Here is a 17,271-nt window from a genome sequence, read left to right as displayed (position 1 = left end):
GGTAGGAGTGGGGTTTGAGAAGAAGGAGGAGGTCTGCAATGACAAACGGAGGGCAGCTCTGTCGAGCTTTGTTCCGCTTCCTCTCCGGCTCACAACACAAACCCGACCAGGATCAACCCCGGGACGAGTCTTCGCTGCGGCCAAATGGCGGCTGCACACCTCATCTCTCGGCAAACGCAGCACGTCTCCACCGTGCAGCGACCGGCAGCGAGAGGAACGGAGCAGAACAGCTGAGAGCAGCCAGCTGGCTCGTTTACACGCAAACAGAGTAAGTGAGGATTTGAAAATGCCCTTCTAGGAACGTCTACGCCGAAGACACACTAAATTAGAGAGAATTATTGTCCTCATTAGCTCAGATCTAGCATCATCTGGCGCTAAATAGTCTGGATCCGGTCTCCATGGGGGCTTCCAAGATGCACGAGCACTTGCACTTTAATCCTCGATAAGCAGCAGAAGGATTCCAACATCTTAATTAGGACAGCGTTTGAGAATCAGAGAATTATTTCTGTATATTTTCTCAATTAATTGAATTATTTGCAATTAAAAAAAACTATGTTAATAGTCACAGTTTTCCCCACATTCTGTCAAAATTTGTTTATTTTGTAGTAGTAGCACAAAAGCTGAAATCAGAGAAGATGAGAATACAGAATATTTAATTATATTAATATTAAATTCATCATTCAGCGTTAACCTTGATGATTAAAAGACAAATCAGAACTTTGAAAAGCTGCACTATGGCAAAGAAAAATTTAAAAAATAAAGGTTTTATGAGACAACTTCAACTTGAAAATTGTTAAAATACACGTGGCATCAATGACTATGGGGTTTATTTTAGAAGTATTTTCACAATAGCGTTTCCTTCCTGTGTGTTTTTTTTCTCTCCTCGGGCTGATGAGCTGTTTTGGTTAAAGCTCAGCCGATGAGTGCACACAGGTATCTCATTAGGATCTTTTCTTTTGGCTGGTTAACCACCACCAGACACACACAGCGTGGCTTCACATCTGCTAAAGAGGTACTAATGTCAAGATTAAACATTGTGGTTTCCGCCTAAAACGAGGACCGAACACGTGCACACAGGCGCACGACACACAAACCCGAGCTCACATCAAACAGACCCGCTGCTCAACCTGCGCCACGACGCTCTGCAATTAGCTCGTGTTGTGTTTGATGATGGTATCTTCTGCCCCGAGGCGCCCCAGCCACATGATGAATATGTCCGACTCACCTCATCGTGCGATCTCGTCCTCCAGCTGCAGCGCTCGCCGCCTCCACGTCTTACGAACTGGCACCGACTCCTCAGTGTGTGTTAAAATCTTTACAGGTTTACAGGTTTGGAGTTGAGCAAACTGTCATCAGCTCTTCACACAACCTCCTCTGAAAGCCAAACCACAGACAAATGAGGCAGCGGATCGAGTTTCCACAAAGTCCATTGTCTTTAATTACATTTAAGAACATTTAATGAGATTCAGAGTCATAACTCATCTTTGAAGCTCAATTTATTATTATTATTATTTTCATTATTAGTTCAACCAGAAGGATTCTGCTGATTTATGGAGGTGCAAAGCAGTGACAGATTAACAGCGCCGGCCTTCATCTGCGGCAGAGGAGGAAGAGTTTTAAAATACCAACAGATTTAGAAATCGTCACACACAAACTTCACACATATTCTCCCCTCTAATCTAAGACATGCACAAAACATGAACATAATGGTTCATCTCCCACCGCAGGATGTTATTAAAAGCACTGCGAAAGACGGACCAATCAGGAAGCAGCGCGCCACATCACATGATCTCATGAGGCCCTATATGTAAAGAAAAATGCTGTAATGCTAAAAGGACTTTGCAGTGAGAAGAAAACAAAAGCAGAAGGAAAAAAAAAGTTGGGACAATACAGTCAACTTTAGTTCCTCACTTTTGATATGTGCAGCTAACGTTAGCCTCGCGGGCTAGACTGCGTTACCGTAGCAACCATAACCATCCCAAGTTTAGCTCATGAAGATCAAACATGTTTGTTGTCATTGGAACAGTTCAGGAGGTTTAAGACTGAACCTGTAAACTCTACACATCAGATTTCTCCTTCGATCGTCATTAACGAGGATAAAAATTTCTCAACTAGCGAAAAGCAGAGACCCAAAGACTTGAAGGCACCAAAAGCACATTTTTAAAGGAGCTTTTTACTGTTTGTGATTGATTCCTTGTTAAACGCATTATTCAGTTTTGGGTTGTTTTTGTATTTGTGTTGGAAAAAGTCACACATTTCTGCATTCGAACAGAATTCAGCACCATTTGAATCATTCTGTGCTGACAGCTGTTGGATCGGTCGCTTGTGTTCTCAAACCAGTTCAATCAAACAACATCTGCACGATTCTGGTGAAGAATAAAGTCGAAGTATCATCAAAAATCCAAAACCACGCCTCCCTCTGAAGCTCCTCCTCCAAAGAGTCGAGGTGGTTCAACACTCTGTAGCGCTGTTGGGAAGAAGAGTTCAGAACATTAGAACAACCTGACGCACAGAGTACATCAGCACATTTACAAAACATCCTGCTCAAAACCAAAACAAACTAACGTTAGCTGAGGCGGCAGGAAAGTATGGAATCAGACATCATCTTATTCAGACAGATTGCAATGTTTAGACAGAGTTATTACAGGTTTCATTATCAGACCCACTGATTTGTTGAATTATTGGAATGCAACAAGACTTTCAGAACATCCATCCATCATCTCTACACCTTCATCCTCACCAGGGTCATGGGGGGCTGGAGTCTATCCCAGCTGACTCAGGGTGAAGGCAGGTTCACCTGGACAGGTAATCAGTCTATCACAGGGCTACACTTAGAGACAGACAACCAAGCACACTCACATTCACACCTACGGACAATTTACAATCACCAATTAACCTCAGCATGTTTCTGGACTGTGGGAGGAAGCCGGAGAACCCGGAGAGAACCCACGCTGCACGAGGAGAACATGGAGACTCCACGCAGGAAGATCCCGGGTGTCCTCATCGGGACGTGAACCGGCGACCTTCTAGCTGCGAGGTGACGGTGCTAACCACTGAGCCACTTTTCAAACATATAATGAGACAATACTTTTAGGAATGTGTTGCTTACTCGACCTTTAACTGAATAAAACAGTCTCTCCTGAACTTCAACTCCTGATCATGTAATCATTAGTATGCAAAGCCATAATTACTCTGAACAAATATGATGCCAAGCTTCCAGGAGTTTTGAAAAAGCACCGATATTAGATCTGCTCCACGGAGTCCGGGCCACCTGTCCGAGAGGCCCGCCGAGCGGCTGAAGGCCAAACCTCCAGCAACATGTCAGATTGTATGATTAACATTCCTGCCCGGGACTCATTTAGCAGCTCTGTCAACAGGTGGACGCGGCAGAGAGGCGGCTCACAGACGGAATAATTGGAGGGAATTCTGACTGCGTCCTTCATCACCGCTAATAATGAGACAGGTGAAAGAAGCCGAGCTGAGGTTCTCTATCGGCCTCCCTCTCGTCCTCCTCCCTCCTCCTCCCCCGGACACAAAGACAGAAAACCAGTTTGTGTGTGTTTGTGTGAGCCGGAGAAACAAAAAGAGGAAAGTGTGGAGGTGTCAGAAACAGAGCTGGTGGTGTCAATGTGGAGCACTTTCCTTGGCAAGGGGGAGTTTTCTCTTGTTTTGTTTTAACTGAACAAAAAAAAGAGAGTTTTCTTTTTTTCTTTTTCCCGAGGACCCGGGGTTAGAAAATCCTGTGAAAGCAACAGCTGTTGTTTCCTTTTCTCCAAACAAAGGCCAAGGACCCGCTGGAAGCTGATACGCCGTTCAGGGCCGGCTGTAAAACGAAACGGTCGCCGAGAAATCAGCGAGTTCGTCTCTGAGCCACGACAATCTGCCGCTTAAAGCAAAGACAGTCCAGGAGGAGAATATCAAATGGCACCTTTTTTTGGTTTTAAGCGACACGTAGGGGCGGAAAAAAACTTCTAATGAGACGCAGAACGATTAATTTATTCGGCTCGGCTGCCAGCGGAGAGGTGCCAAACAAATGAGTGAAGAAAAAGCTCAGAAAGCGAGACACACAAACAACAAGACTTTCTCAACTTGTGTTTTGCACTTCACAGCTAATAATGTGAAGGGAGGGGAGTCGTATATCTTTAAACCAGACGGTGCCACTTTCATTTTGCGAATAAACAAACATTATTTTCAGCGTTTGGTTTCTGTGAGTCTGGAAACGATTGCCTGCTTCATAAATCCCGCTGCAGCCCTCGTCGCTGCTGCCGCCGCCGCAACGCTGTCGCCGCTTCACGCTGATCAATCAAGTCGAATTAGCGCAGAAACGTGCTCGGCTGCGTGAGTGATGCCGTCTCTTCGCCTGCCGTCGGAGGTGCAGGCGTAGGTTGGACGCTCAATCTAAATATTTACGTCCTTCTTTCTACAAATCCAGTTTTGGGGTTTTTATGTTTGACTGTCTCCGTAAATATTCACACAGCTCAAAGTCAAACAGAAGTCCATAACTCTCCACTCCGCTGCCATCTCGGACCACACCGGCTATATTAATTTCTGGAGCCGACCACAAACTCGACATAAGTGTTGCAAGAGTTGTCTTTGGTGGACGAGACCGCGGGCTCTTGAGAAAAAGAGCAGGCGGCTGCAGAATGTGTTTGAGTCAACATCTATTCTCCGGACTGTAAACGTGAGAAGGACGGGGCAGAAATGTTTAGGTTGTTCTGGAGCTCTTCGGGACGTCTTATCAGCTTATCTGAAGCAGCTTGGCGGTTCCCAGAAACACGAGCGAATGGCATGAAAGCAGCAGCCTCGATCCGTTTGACACGGTTAATCGATCGCATGAAGTCTGTTGGATTACCTGATGAGCTAAAAGAAGAGTTTGTCGATTGTTGTGAATAAACTCTTTCCAATAAAACCCCCTGAAGGAAGTTTTTAGCATCTCCACATGGTATTTTATACACGCTAGATGACACATTATGAGCAAAATAAGCATCCTGCTCTACCATGGCAGAGATTTTCCAACTTGAAACTGCAGGTTACCGATGAAAATCTCAAAAACCTAAAAATCAGGCGCTGCTATAGGTCACCTGGTTGAGCCGGCGTCCCATGTCATGAGGTCATGAGTTCATATCCCGCTCATGGCCCTTTTCCGCAGGTCCTTCCCCCATTCTTCTCCTCCACTTTCCTGTTTCTCTCTCAGCTGCACTCTCAAATATGGGGGCTTCATAGATCTGCTCATTCTCGATCATTTTTTATATATATAATCCCTCCAGCGGGTTCTGGGTCTGCCCCGGGGTCTCCTCCCAGGTGGACGTGTTCGGAAGACCTCCAGAGGAAGCCTCTCCAGAGGCATCCAGATCAGATGTCCAAACCACCTCAACTGGCTCCTTTAGACGTGAAGGAGCAGCGGCTCTACTCCGAGCTCCCTCCAGATGTCCGAGCTCCTCACCCTATCTCTAAAGCTGAGCCCAGCCGCCCTGAGGAGGAAGCTCATTTCAGCCGCTTACATCCACAATGTTGTTCTTTCGGTCACGACCCAAAGCTGGTGACCATAGGTGAGGGGTGGGACGTAGATGGACTGGTAGATCTTCACCACAATGGTCTGGTACAGCGTCCACATTACTGCTGCCTGTCCACCTCGAGCTCCGTTTTCTCATCACTCGTGAACAAGATCCTGAGGAAACATATCTAACAAACCTAAAAATCGATCCTATCAACTTGCAGCGTGCGTCAAACATGATGGTTGAATTTCTCCGACACTGCAACTTGCCATTATGTCGCCGTAGACCGGTTCTACAGTGCTTAAGCAGGTGAGCTGGTGTGCTCGAGATGCAACGATCTTCAAAAGGGTGCAATTATGGGATAGGGGCTTCATAGATCTGCTCATTCTAGATCATTTTTTGAGCGAAAACCTCTACATTTGCAACCTAGAGATGAGTTTTTAAGGGTTTTAATCAATGAGAAGCACTTTAAAGGAATATTTTGACATTTTGGGATCTGCAGTGATGTTTCTTCTATCTGAGAACAAGCTGACAAGACTCTAATGTTTATTTAGTTTAGTTTATTTCTTTACTTCTCAACGTTTACTTTTTTAGCACCGTTTTTTCTGTACACAGAGCGCTTAGATTCACCTTGTTTATGTGTCTTGTCCAATAAAGTTGATTCTGATGTCTGTGCATTAAATATGTAACCGGAGTCAGGATGTAGATTAGTCTTAGCTTAGCATAAAAACTGCCAACAGGGGAAAACATTTGCTTAAGACATCCTCCAATACAGCTTCTACAAAGCTGCAGAAATAATCACGACTCCACAGGAAACTACAACTTCATGTTTTATTTCTTCATTTTTGTAAAAACTGAACACAGGAAACATACATTTAGGAGGTAAATAGGCTTAAGATGCGCTGGTATCTTGTCCTCCTGATTTCCAGTCGCTATGCTAAGCTAAGCTAAGCTAAGCTAACCATGTGCTGTCTCCAGGCCTCATATTTGACTGGCAGATGTGAGAGTTGGTATCAATCAGCATGAATAAGCATGTCTAACTTTGGCTCTAAAAGCCAGCTGTCACTACGTTTTCTCTGCCTTTGGAGCTGAATCCAAGCTTTTTCGCTTTTGTTTCAGTCGTGTGTGTGTGTGTGTGTGTGTGTGTGTGTGTGTGTGTGTGTGTGTGTGTGATTTGGTTTTTTTTAAGCTGGGGGTTGGGGAGCTAAGTGGAAGCAGCTGTCTCCAGAGGTTTTACCTGTTGGACCGCCGCCAGCCTTGAACTGTCTGCTGCCGTCTGACTGATCCACATCAGGGCTGCAGTGACGTTATAATCACATTTAATCATTTAAATAAAAAATGGCCCATTTCAACATTTGGAAACTCTGTCCTAGAAGAGATTACCAGCTCTGCTCTATCAGCTGTAAATCTCATATGTGCACATATTATCCAGCCCTGCAAAGTACACTGCTGCTCTGCAAGAAAAGCATGGAAGGAGGCCCGAGTAACCACAAACTTACTTCACCTATTACATTTGGGGGTTTTGCATTTATTTGTGGAATCCTTTCTCATTTTGGTTAATGTGCTTACTGCCAACATTGCCAAGAGAGTGTTAGCTTAGCATCTAACAATTAGAAAAGATGGGAAACAGATAGTGTGCGTCGGTCCTAAGATAACAAAGCCAATCTAGCAGCACAGTGTCTGTAAGTCTGCTCCATAAATATCCATAAAAATATCTAACCGTGGCTCTACAGGGAGGCTACGTGCGAGATGATTCCTCGGCATCCCTCCTCCTCGCGTCCTGTGTTGCTTTCTGTCTCACTTTCGCTGACACAAACACTCCCACTTCCATGCCAAAACTCGGGCCTGTTCACTTTCACTCTCGATCTCTCCGGCGCTTACCCTCCCCACAAAGCATGCACAGCTTCTCTGTTTCTGGCTGCAGACATGGCCAGCTCCCCGCTGCACGCTCCGCCTTCCTCTGCTGCGTCCTCAACGTGACATACGAGCAGCTCAGGAAAAGACTCGCTCAGCTTTTCGTCTTTGGAGAGTTGCTAATCTGGATGAGGGGGAAGAAGAAAACGAGTGAGATAGGATCCAGGAAAAGAGCAGTGGTGGAAAAACAACTCTGGATTTTTGCAGTTGTTTGCCTGTTTGTAATCTGTATGATTTATAGCATCACTTTCTTTTTTTCTGCGTATCGTAGATGTCTCGCCCGGTTTGTTGACTCACGGTGCATCATCACATTGTTTACAGGCGGTAACAAATCACAGATTGCAGGGAGAGGGAGGCGTACTTGTGTGTTTCCCCTCTTCTCGTGCAAACTTTTACTTTTTTTTATTAATGTTTTTACATAACTAACTTGTGCTACTTCTACTGTTTCCAAACAAACTTCACGCTCCAGTGAGAACACCACCCAACACGCTCCTCTCTTCATATTCTGCTTTCTTATTTAGTTTCTGGATTCGATCTCTCACCATAAAACAAAGCCGAGAACCCTCCTGCTCCGTTATGAACCGAAGCACAAAGAGCGCTTTATTAATGACCCTGAATCAGCGGCCCGGCTCTCGCTTGCTTTAGTAAACTGGACCATTGTGTGCGGCGCCTTTGCGGCCCAAATGGGATTATTCATTATGTGTTTAGCTCATGTCAGCGCAGTCAATTAGAGATTCATTGTGTTTGGTGCTTTAGTGCTCCAGGACTGACTTTGACTTAATAAGAAGAATTATTTTGGGAAGAGATGTCAATGCGGTACGAGTTTACAGAAACCTTTCATGGTTTATTGTTTAATAGAAATAAAGATTTGAAAGGCACCAGAATCATTTATCCGAGCCACAAAACTCAAGTAATTTGCAGATTTTCAGCTTTCTGACGACCTTGAACTCTCTATTCAACAGGAAAATGAACTAAATCTAAGTTTAAAATCAAATTCACTCAATTCTCTTTTAGAGATCCACCAAAAATCAACATTTGCACCGAACAGATTTTGCCCAAAACACTAAAACTTCTACAACCTTAAAGCCATTCAGAGATTCAGCTCCTAGAAACAGTCACGTGACAGAAATTCAGGGACTTTTTGGGCTGAACTGGGCTGAACCGCAGACTGTGTTTACACAGAGTAGATAGGGGACAAGCACGGAAACAAATGGAAAATGTAAAACATCCAAACTATGTGAAATTAGCGTGTTTTCCTCCAGTGCTGATAACACTTGTGGGAAGCGTTGCACACATCGACTGCAGGTATTTCTTGTAAAGTAAATAATCCAAGAAATCGAACTGTGTTTTGTTATAACTGTCAATCTTCACAGAAGACATGTTTCAGATGTTTCAGGTCTCTCCAGGTCTAGTCGTGGTTTCCATAAAGGTGCAGGACTTGCAGCTTAAAAACGCCCAGAAACTGCTTCAAAGGGTTAAAAATCACTGTGCAGCATAAACGATTACCTTATTAATATTATTGTTATTATGTGATTATTGTATTAGCTAAAAGAAACCGAAGCCCAAACCTTCAAAAGCACGTGTTTGTTTACACTGGATATGCCCTGTTAAATCACGTAATTGCTTCCTGTTCCAAGTTACACTCAGCACTTCTTTTACTGCCACTTGTTGGACTTCAAACGGAGGCGTCCTCCGCTCTGAACCTCTTTCAGCCGAGGGCCGGCCGCTGGAGGCTCTCCGATGTGTTTGCTCTCGGGATTTCACTTGAAGATGTTTACAAATGCCTCGGCAGGAAGCACAACAGGAAGAAAGGAGATCTGAAGCAGAGCTCTGAGTGACACACTGAGCTCAGAGGGATCGTTTACTAATCTGTTGAATACATACAGATATTATTATTATTATAACTGGTGATGCATATGGATGCTGCGTGTAGGAACACATCACTGATTACATCGTCACAAGGTGTAAAATGTTGAAGAGTTTTGAATGTGGTTTGGATGCATATTGAACCTATAATGCATATAAAACTAAACCACATGCTCCTGTAAAGATTAACTGACTGAGGAAGCAGCGTCGTGATCAGCACCTTTCACAGCTCCTTCTGTCCCACGCCTGCCTTTTCATTAATTACTCTGAAGGCTCCCATTGGCGCTCCGGTTAACAAAGCCACATCAGCTCACACGCTGAACAACATATTTATGACCTACAGTCTGTACCGAGGCTGTTCTGCATGAGCCCGCACCGTCGCCTGCCCTCCTCTGTGAAAAGAGGGGGGACATAAAAGAGGAAATGAATGTGTGAGGGATGAATACGTGGCCCTGGGGGTCAGCTTAATGGAGTGAGACCCCGGCCCCTATTGACTTCCACTGCCAAACTATTAACTCCCCACAACTCCCAAGCTGCAGCCTCATTATTCATTTCAGGGTGAAAGCACATTTCCTGTTTATATGTATTTCTTGAGTTGTTTAGTTTTTTTTTTTTTGTGAGGAGATAAGTCATTTTGTTCTGAGAGTGTAAAAAAAAAGCATCAGTGTAAGAGTCGGTTTTAATGCCAGCATACAGCCGTTAAAGTTAATGTGACACTTTGGGGTAGTTTTAAACAATTGCGGTGCAGCTGGTTGAGCTCTGTGTGTGAAATGAGAATAACTGAGACTGAACACAACTCTGTCACTTAAAAAGAGTCACTAACGAATACATAACCCTAAATACATGTCCGACCTCAGAAAAACACTTTGACGGTCAAATTTGAAACTGAATGTTCCAATAAATGCAGAAATGTGAGATCACATGTGTTCCTCAGCGCTTTATTTCCATCATCAATTAATCTGTCAGTGAGTTTCTTGTTCATTTGTTTATCCGTGGAAGACGAACTACAGAAATGTCAATAATTCTTATATTTAGGAAGCTGTAACCATGAAATGTGTGGAAAATGTGCCTAAACATGTTCAAGATAGTCTCCAATAAATGGTCCTCTTATTTACTACCTGATTAATTAACTAATTTTTGCGAAATAGAAAAGAAATGCAATGAAAGAAGTCCAGTTTAAAGGTGCCCTGTGAAGTTTCTGACCACTAGTAGTGCTGCAGAGCGTTCTGTTTTGTTGGATCCCTGTTGGTTTTCAACACAATGTCCCTTTTGCTGATTGTTTGATGCTCCAAAGAGGCAGAAATGTGTCCGGAAACGCCAGAAAACATGGATGTTCGCAATATTTTTTAAAAATCAGCTCCGCAAATATCTTAAGAGGAAGTTTAAGGAGGCACATGAAGCTGAGAAACGCTGACTAAAAACAGAATTTGTGTTTGTTGTCATGCAAACTCCACACCCAGGGAACCCCAGTTTGAAGGACCAGATACTAAAAGACGGGAGATTACAACTCTTCAATACTATCGTGTTTGAAATCAGAAAATCCTCTGTTGTGATGCAAAACTCACGCATTTGCACATATTTGATTTCTTAAGTCGCCCTAAAACTTAAACCTAAGTTTGGTGTTCATCTGGTTAACGCGCTGAGACACAAACATCTTTTAGAAAGTTCACTTCTGCAACAAACGGTGACAAGTGGGGAGCTGGGATTGTTCTGCAGGGAGACAACCGCAAAATGATCTTCTTAAAAATTCATGTGGCCTCCTTAAGGCAGCGAAGAATCCCACTGACTTGGATGTGTGAGTGTGTGTGTGTGTGTGTGTGTGTGTGTGTCCGGGGGTGTTATCAATAACAAGTGAGAGGGGTATGTTTCTTTAAGACAAGCCCATAAATGGTGGCCCGGTCACCACCTCCTTCAGTCAGAAGGGGCTGGCTGCAGTTCCAGTTTTCCTTGGCGGGTCAAGCCTGCTATTGAAGTCTGAATGGGCTGCCATGGCAGATTACACTGCACAGCTGTCCCCCTACCGTGGAAATTAAGTTATGCCCCGTGTCAGCAAGTTTTGTATTTTCCTCTCCCTGTCTCTGGTCCCTGCCCCTCCCCCCTTTCCTCCATCCGTCTCCTCTTCTTCCTTAAATTGTGGAGCGGAGGCCCCTCAGCCAGAGGAGGCCTTCAGAGGCGACCATGCCAAGAAAAAACATGAGAACTCTCTCCGACAAAACAGCCAGTTTACTACCACGCTGCCCTGGCCTTCCTCCACACGGTTGCACATGGAACCATTTGCATACACACCACACCTTGGCTCATGTAAACACCGACCCGGAGCGCGCAAACAGAGGCGGCCCCGACTCGTTGTCTCGACCCGTCTTGGACCGCGTCCTGCTGCACTCGCGGCCCCGGCCTCGTGTTTTGTTTATTTGTGGGTGAAGTTGTTTGTGTTGTGGTCAAAGTGAAAGGCAAACACTCGAGCTCCTCCACTGATGTGTGAACATGCCGGGAATGTCCTCCTCCCCCCCGAAGTCCGCACAGCAGCTGGACCTGCGAGCTGCTACGAGAGCAGACAGACCATAATAAACTCCTAAACACCTCAATTAATGGGCTGTAAATTTACACCACAGAGTATCTTCGGAGAGCCGATAGGCCTGATCAATACCCATTACTAAAAACAGCACAGTGCCAAGCGCTCGGGCATTTATTTCTGCAGCTGTTTCATTTAGCCACACATCCACCCGTCTCACAATGAAATGCTTTTCTTTAGCAATTTCTGCTGTCGGAGCAAACCAAAAAAACACCTGCATCCCTGAGTGCTTACGTAAAAAGAGTTCCAAACCGTCCTGTCCTGCTCGTTTACTGCTCAAATCAAACAGTACAACCATAAAATATATCAGTCACATTAGCAAAAGTCTGCAAACATTAACAACAAACCAGTGCTGTGGCTGCTGCCCTCTAAAATGAGAAGTGTGTTCTGATCTGATCAGCAAACGTTATCGGGATGTTACTTCCAAATCAGTTTGGCAACAACAGATCGATGGGCCAGTCCTCCACCCCAACATCCTCCCTATTCACGGACATATGAGGTCACCGTACCTTCTCCGATTACCAGAAAACTAATTGGGCTACTTGCACATAAACAAACGTCACTTTGAGCCACTTCCTCAAATGACTGATGTTGATTTTGTTGTTTTTCTTATACATGCACACACTGGGCTTTAGTACATTTCTCATCGTTTAGAGCGAGTGTATTTCTTCTGTATTTCTCCTCCTTCGTTCTCAAAACGTCAGAGCAACAGGTGATGATGTCGCTCTAACTCTGAAACTATGATGGTTCCAGTAGACGACCAGTAACGGAGGAATTGGGAAATCACAGGCGTGCATTGATTCTAATGACTCTGTTTCTCAGTATAATGGAGGAGTAGCTGTAACTTTACATGAAAACAGGAAAGTAAAACTACTTTGGCCACGTCTGCCCCTGAACCAAACTGCTTCATGTAGACAAAGAACGCACACTTTGACATGTTCCTGGACATCCTCACCCTGTGAAGAGTTTCCCAAACGGTCAGTTCTCAGTAAAAGTGAATATGGACAAAAAACGAAGGCCTCCTACATTTTCCCCTCTAGTTTTTAAAATGTTGCTCTAGCAGTACATTTTCTGAATATTTAATAAGTTATCTGCAATAACACACACACACTAGCTTTTCTGCTAATCTTCTGTATATTCTGTAGACATGCTGCCAACATTTTTAATTTGAATCTACAGAGATATCCATGCCTCTGCTTTTATTTATTTTCTCTAAGTACTCCCACGGTGAGGCTCTTTCTCTGCAGGAAACTTTCATCTTAACCAGATGCTCCTCCTGTGCCATTTATGAATCCATCCAATATGTTATTGATGCTGCACAGGGAGTCCAGCACAACCCGATTCAGTCAGGAGAGTATATCCCTACATTTATATTCATTATACAGTCGTGACTCGATGATCCGACACTAAATGTAAAACCTTCTTTTATGTCGGATTGTCAAGACGGAGGTCCAGATACGAGGAGGGCTTGATGCTGGAAGGCTCATTAGTTGTTCATTATTGTTCATAGTTGTTATAATAACTAGTGTGTTGTTAGAACACTACGCATCGCTGGATTTCAGCCTAACTGACCGGTGTGTTCGTGCATGTTCTGGCCACTTCCACCCCGGGGCAGCGCTCTGACGGGGTGGAAGTGTCCAGAACACACAGGCAGTACTTGGCTGCTGATGCTAGTTTAGTTAGCGCTCACACTTCTGTTTCCTCCATCGGTGGCGGCGGGGGAGTGGCAGATACGCTCCACCGTTACCATCCATGTTTACTTCCATAAACACTGAGCACGCTCGCTGCGTGTGACGTCGTCGTGTCCTCTTCTGCGCATGCGGGACACTTTTGGCTCGTATGAAGTTCACACAGCAGATCACATGCAAGTCGCATTGAAGTGGAAACGTGAAGGAAGTCACAAAGAAATCCTCATTGAGCATCAAGTCCTGCAGTGTGAACGTAGCCAATCTGTGGGATTGTTCAGTCAGATAATACGCCGTCATCCTGATTGGTGACATTAAATGTCATGTCGGAGTCACAATCCAAGGCTGTCGCTATGTTAAGGCTGTTTTTATGGGTTCTGTTGGTTTTTCCTACAAACCTGTCGGATAGCAGGTTTTGGATTGTTAAGGGTCGGATTATCGAGTCACGACTGTATATTCATTGCATTATTGTTAAGCCTCTTTAAATCTTAAAAAAAAAACATGAAATTGTATTTGTTCCTGAGCAAACCGTTGGCTTTGTGTTCCTCTGCAGCTAACCTACTAAAGGTGGTTTTTCCTCTCTTTTGCGAAGCCTTTTGATTTTTCCAACACGACACTGGCTATATCAGCACTGCAGCGCCGGGAACAAAACCAGCGCGCAACACTTTGTGACCCCCTTTATGAGACACTCAACAGCAACATTTTAAACAGCGAATATATCAAATGGCTGCCACAAACAGTCAGGTAGCAAAGCGTTCTCCGGGTGACAGTGGGATTAGTGCTGCAGGTTTTCTCTCAGGACCCGAGGAGTCGCGCTGCAGCTTGAGTAACTGGATTACAGGCCTTTTTCTCATTTCAAAGGGTTGTGAACTCAGCAGAGGTCTTGCATGATGAAATCAAAGTGGCAGCTGAAATAGAGGGGAGCAAAACAACAAGGGTTTCTTGAAAGTCTCCTGGCATCAGCAAAGCAGCTAATGAGAGAGATGCAAAATCAATGATCTTTGCTTCGCCGTGTCACTGGCGTCTCCTGCAAATGGCACGAATTCAGAGCGCGATCCCCGAGCAGGAGCGCCGAGGAGAACCGAAATAACTCACAATAAAGTGCGAGGAAACACAAATGAAAACGGGAACAGCTAACAGCAACGCACGTCTTTTTTTTTTTTTTACAACCACCTTTTAACAAATGTGCGTCTAAGCTATGGCAGCGGCGCAGAGGGGAGCCGAGGTGGAGCCCATTCCATCGAATACCCTGTGGTAACTTTAGGGGATTATTTCCAAATCCTTTCAAATGAACTTTCCATCTCAGTGCCTCCTCCTCCGTCTCAGCCATTCCAACTGTCCGGCCGTTTCTACATCACTTTTTGCACAACCTCGCGTGGAGCCGAGGCCAAAACAAATGCCTGTGAGAAATATGGTCGGCGCGGATCAGGGGGAGGAAGGAGCTCGCTGCAGGGTTTGAAAAGGCTGAATATTAGCGACGTAGCTCGTTTTAGCAGCGTGAAAATCACATTATGCACATTATGTATGTTCACAACTAAAGTAGTGAAAGTTTGAAACCACATTTTTAAAAACTAAAAACCTTGAGTCTGTGGAGAATACACCGAAACACTGAAGCATCTTGTTTTTGATTGACTTTCCTTCTTTTTTTTTTTAGTTGCAGCTGAAAAGGCTCCATACAGGTTTTCCATTTACCTGAAAAAACACCCTCAACCCCATGCCAGGACTTCACTGAAAACACTGCACGGAAAAGTAGGGCTAAGGTCAAATATTCCTCAGAGTGTAAGCAGCAGATTTAAAGATGAAAACTTCACTTATTCCACATTGTTAGGAAGGAGGGAAAATATATGCAACTAATTCTGCTGCAAAAAAAAAATATCCTCAGAATCATTTTAGATCTTCCTTACAGGCAACCCGATCCGAGCATCAAACCTCCGGCATGGGTGCTGGAGAGAGCTGCACCTTTGTAAACAGTGTGCTGTGATAAGCGCGGGGTGAAGGGGTGAAGTGATCTGCATGGGGTGAAGTGTGGGCCGTTTTGTTCAGGAGGCCAAAGAAACAGAGCTTGGAAGTGAACTGAGCTCACTGAAGCACAGTTGATGGCAGAGATACCTTACACACGCTCAAAGAGCTGGAACACAAACAGCCACAGTTTGTAAATTAAACCCAAAACCACCGCCGCCGCCGCCGCCGCCGCCACCACCCCTCCAAACACACACACCCAACACACACACTCCTCTGTGTGTCGGACAGGGAGGTGGGGGGAGCTTTTAACACCAGCATGTCACCAAAATCAGCTGTGATAACTCCGGCTAAACTAAAATAATACTATTTTAAAGAAATCCCACAATGTGCCTCGTGAGCGCAGCGCTATGAAATGCATTCAAGCCTTCCATTTTATCACAAGCAGGCCAGTTTTGAGAGATTTTTTTCCCCCTTTTTTTTGCACTTCATTCATCCATTCACTCACTGCGCATTATTAGAGCCTAATCAACGCACGCTGCGTTTTTTTTCTAAGTGCTGAAACTGCCCGAACAAATGCGAGAGGCAAAAGAAAGACACGAAGGAGGAGGAGGAGGAGGAGGAGGAGGACAGGCTGGGCTGCAGAGCTATTCTCCTGCCTGGAAAGCTTCATGCACGGTGGATCGCATTACCGACACTGCAAGAAACTGACAAGGTATTTCATTTAGGAGCCGCAGGATTTGGGGGAACTTTCTTTTTTTTCTTTGCAATCAGTAAATACACAGCAGAGGGTTTTAGTTTAACGTCTACTGTGTAAAAAGACAGAAGCAGAAATGTTCTGAAGGGATTTTTTTTTGTTAAGGTTTTTTTTGTGTGTGTGAATTTTATTCAAGCATAAAATACATAAAGTGCTAAAACAAACCAACGTGTGTTTGGGGGGAAACGGTAACTTATAACTGAGCAAAAACATCGAGAGAAAACATCCCTCGCCAGGCCTGTCATGTGTTTTCTTCTTCTTTTCTTACAGCGAAGGGTTTGAGACCCAAGCGGCAGCAGATCGTTCCCACATGCTTCCCCGCCGCTCGGCTCTCCAGAGGTGTCAAGCCAGCCTGAAAGAATGAAGTGCCTCCCCATTGTGCTACCCAACTATTATGTGCTTAACATTTCCATGACAAAGATGCCACTCGACTTCTCCTCCATCCATTCAGCTGGAGGGCCCTTGTCCCCCCTCTAATAAAACATTTTGCAGCAAATCATTGATTTAAAGCCCCCGAAAGCCAAGCAAAGCGAGAGTGGGGTAGAGCAAGATCTGCAATATCTCTTGCACACAGGAATTCTGCAAATAACTTTAAAAAACAAAACTACACATCAGTACACACCTGCATTAATTAATATTTACATGTGGACGTGCTGTCAGCTGAAGGAACTATCCAAAGTCTGAATTAAAAATTAAGTTCAGGATTTAAATATGTCGTTACTCCCACAGTTAATGACACGTATGCAAATAAATACACAAAATAAAAACCACACAAGAAGCAATATTTCTGAAACTGTGGAATGTTAATTTACATCAGTCATGTCAAGGCTGGAGTTTTTTTTTTTAATATCCTTTTTGAGAAACACTGATTAATTCAACTATTGTTTAAAACTGTCAAATGAAAAAAAAAGGTGCACAGTAAAAAATAAAACGTACAGATTTGCTTGTAACACTTTTAACAGGCAGCGAGTGTAAACTCTGATACCTGAGTGCAGTGAAGTGTTGCAGGCGGAGGAGGGACGA

The 17,271-nt window shown here is 44.4% G+C and overlaps 1 long non-coding RNA gene across 1 annotated transcript in view; it reads right to left on the bottom strand.

The window, feature by feature from the left end:
• Positions 1-1,478: 1,478 nt before the first annotated feature.
• The window catches only part of LOC103372625 (uncharacterized), a 53,052-nt gene continuing 37,259 nt past the window's right edge, over positions 1,479-17,271 (bottom strand). Inside the window, exons 2-3 of the long non-coding RNA XR_521008.1 lie at positions 7,377-7,533; positions 1,479-2,467 (exon numbers count right to left, since the gene is read on the bottom strand). This is a non-coding gene — a long non-coding RNA (uncharacterized LOC103372625). The remainder of the gene's footprint in view (positions 2,468-7,376; positions 7,534-17,271) is intronic.

This window comes from Stegastes partitus, unplaced genomic scaffold (genome assembly GCF_000690725.1).
Source record: "Stegastes partitus isolate 25-593 unplaced genomic scaffold, Stegastes_partitus-1.0.2 Scaffold1793, whole genome shotgun sequence".
Classification (NCBI taxonomy): Eukaryota; Metazoa; Chordata; class Actinopteri; family Pomacentridae; genus Stegastes; species Stegastes partitus.
This window is presented reverse-complemented; position numbering and strand designations above follow the sequence as displayed.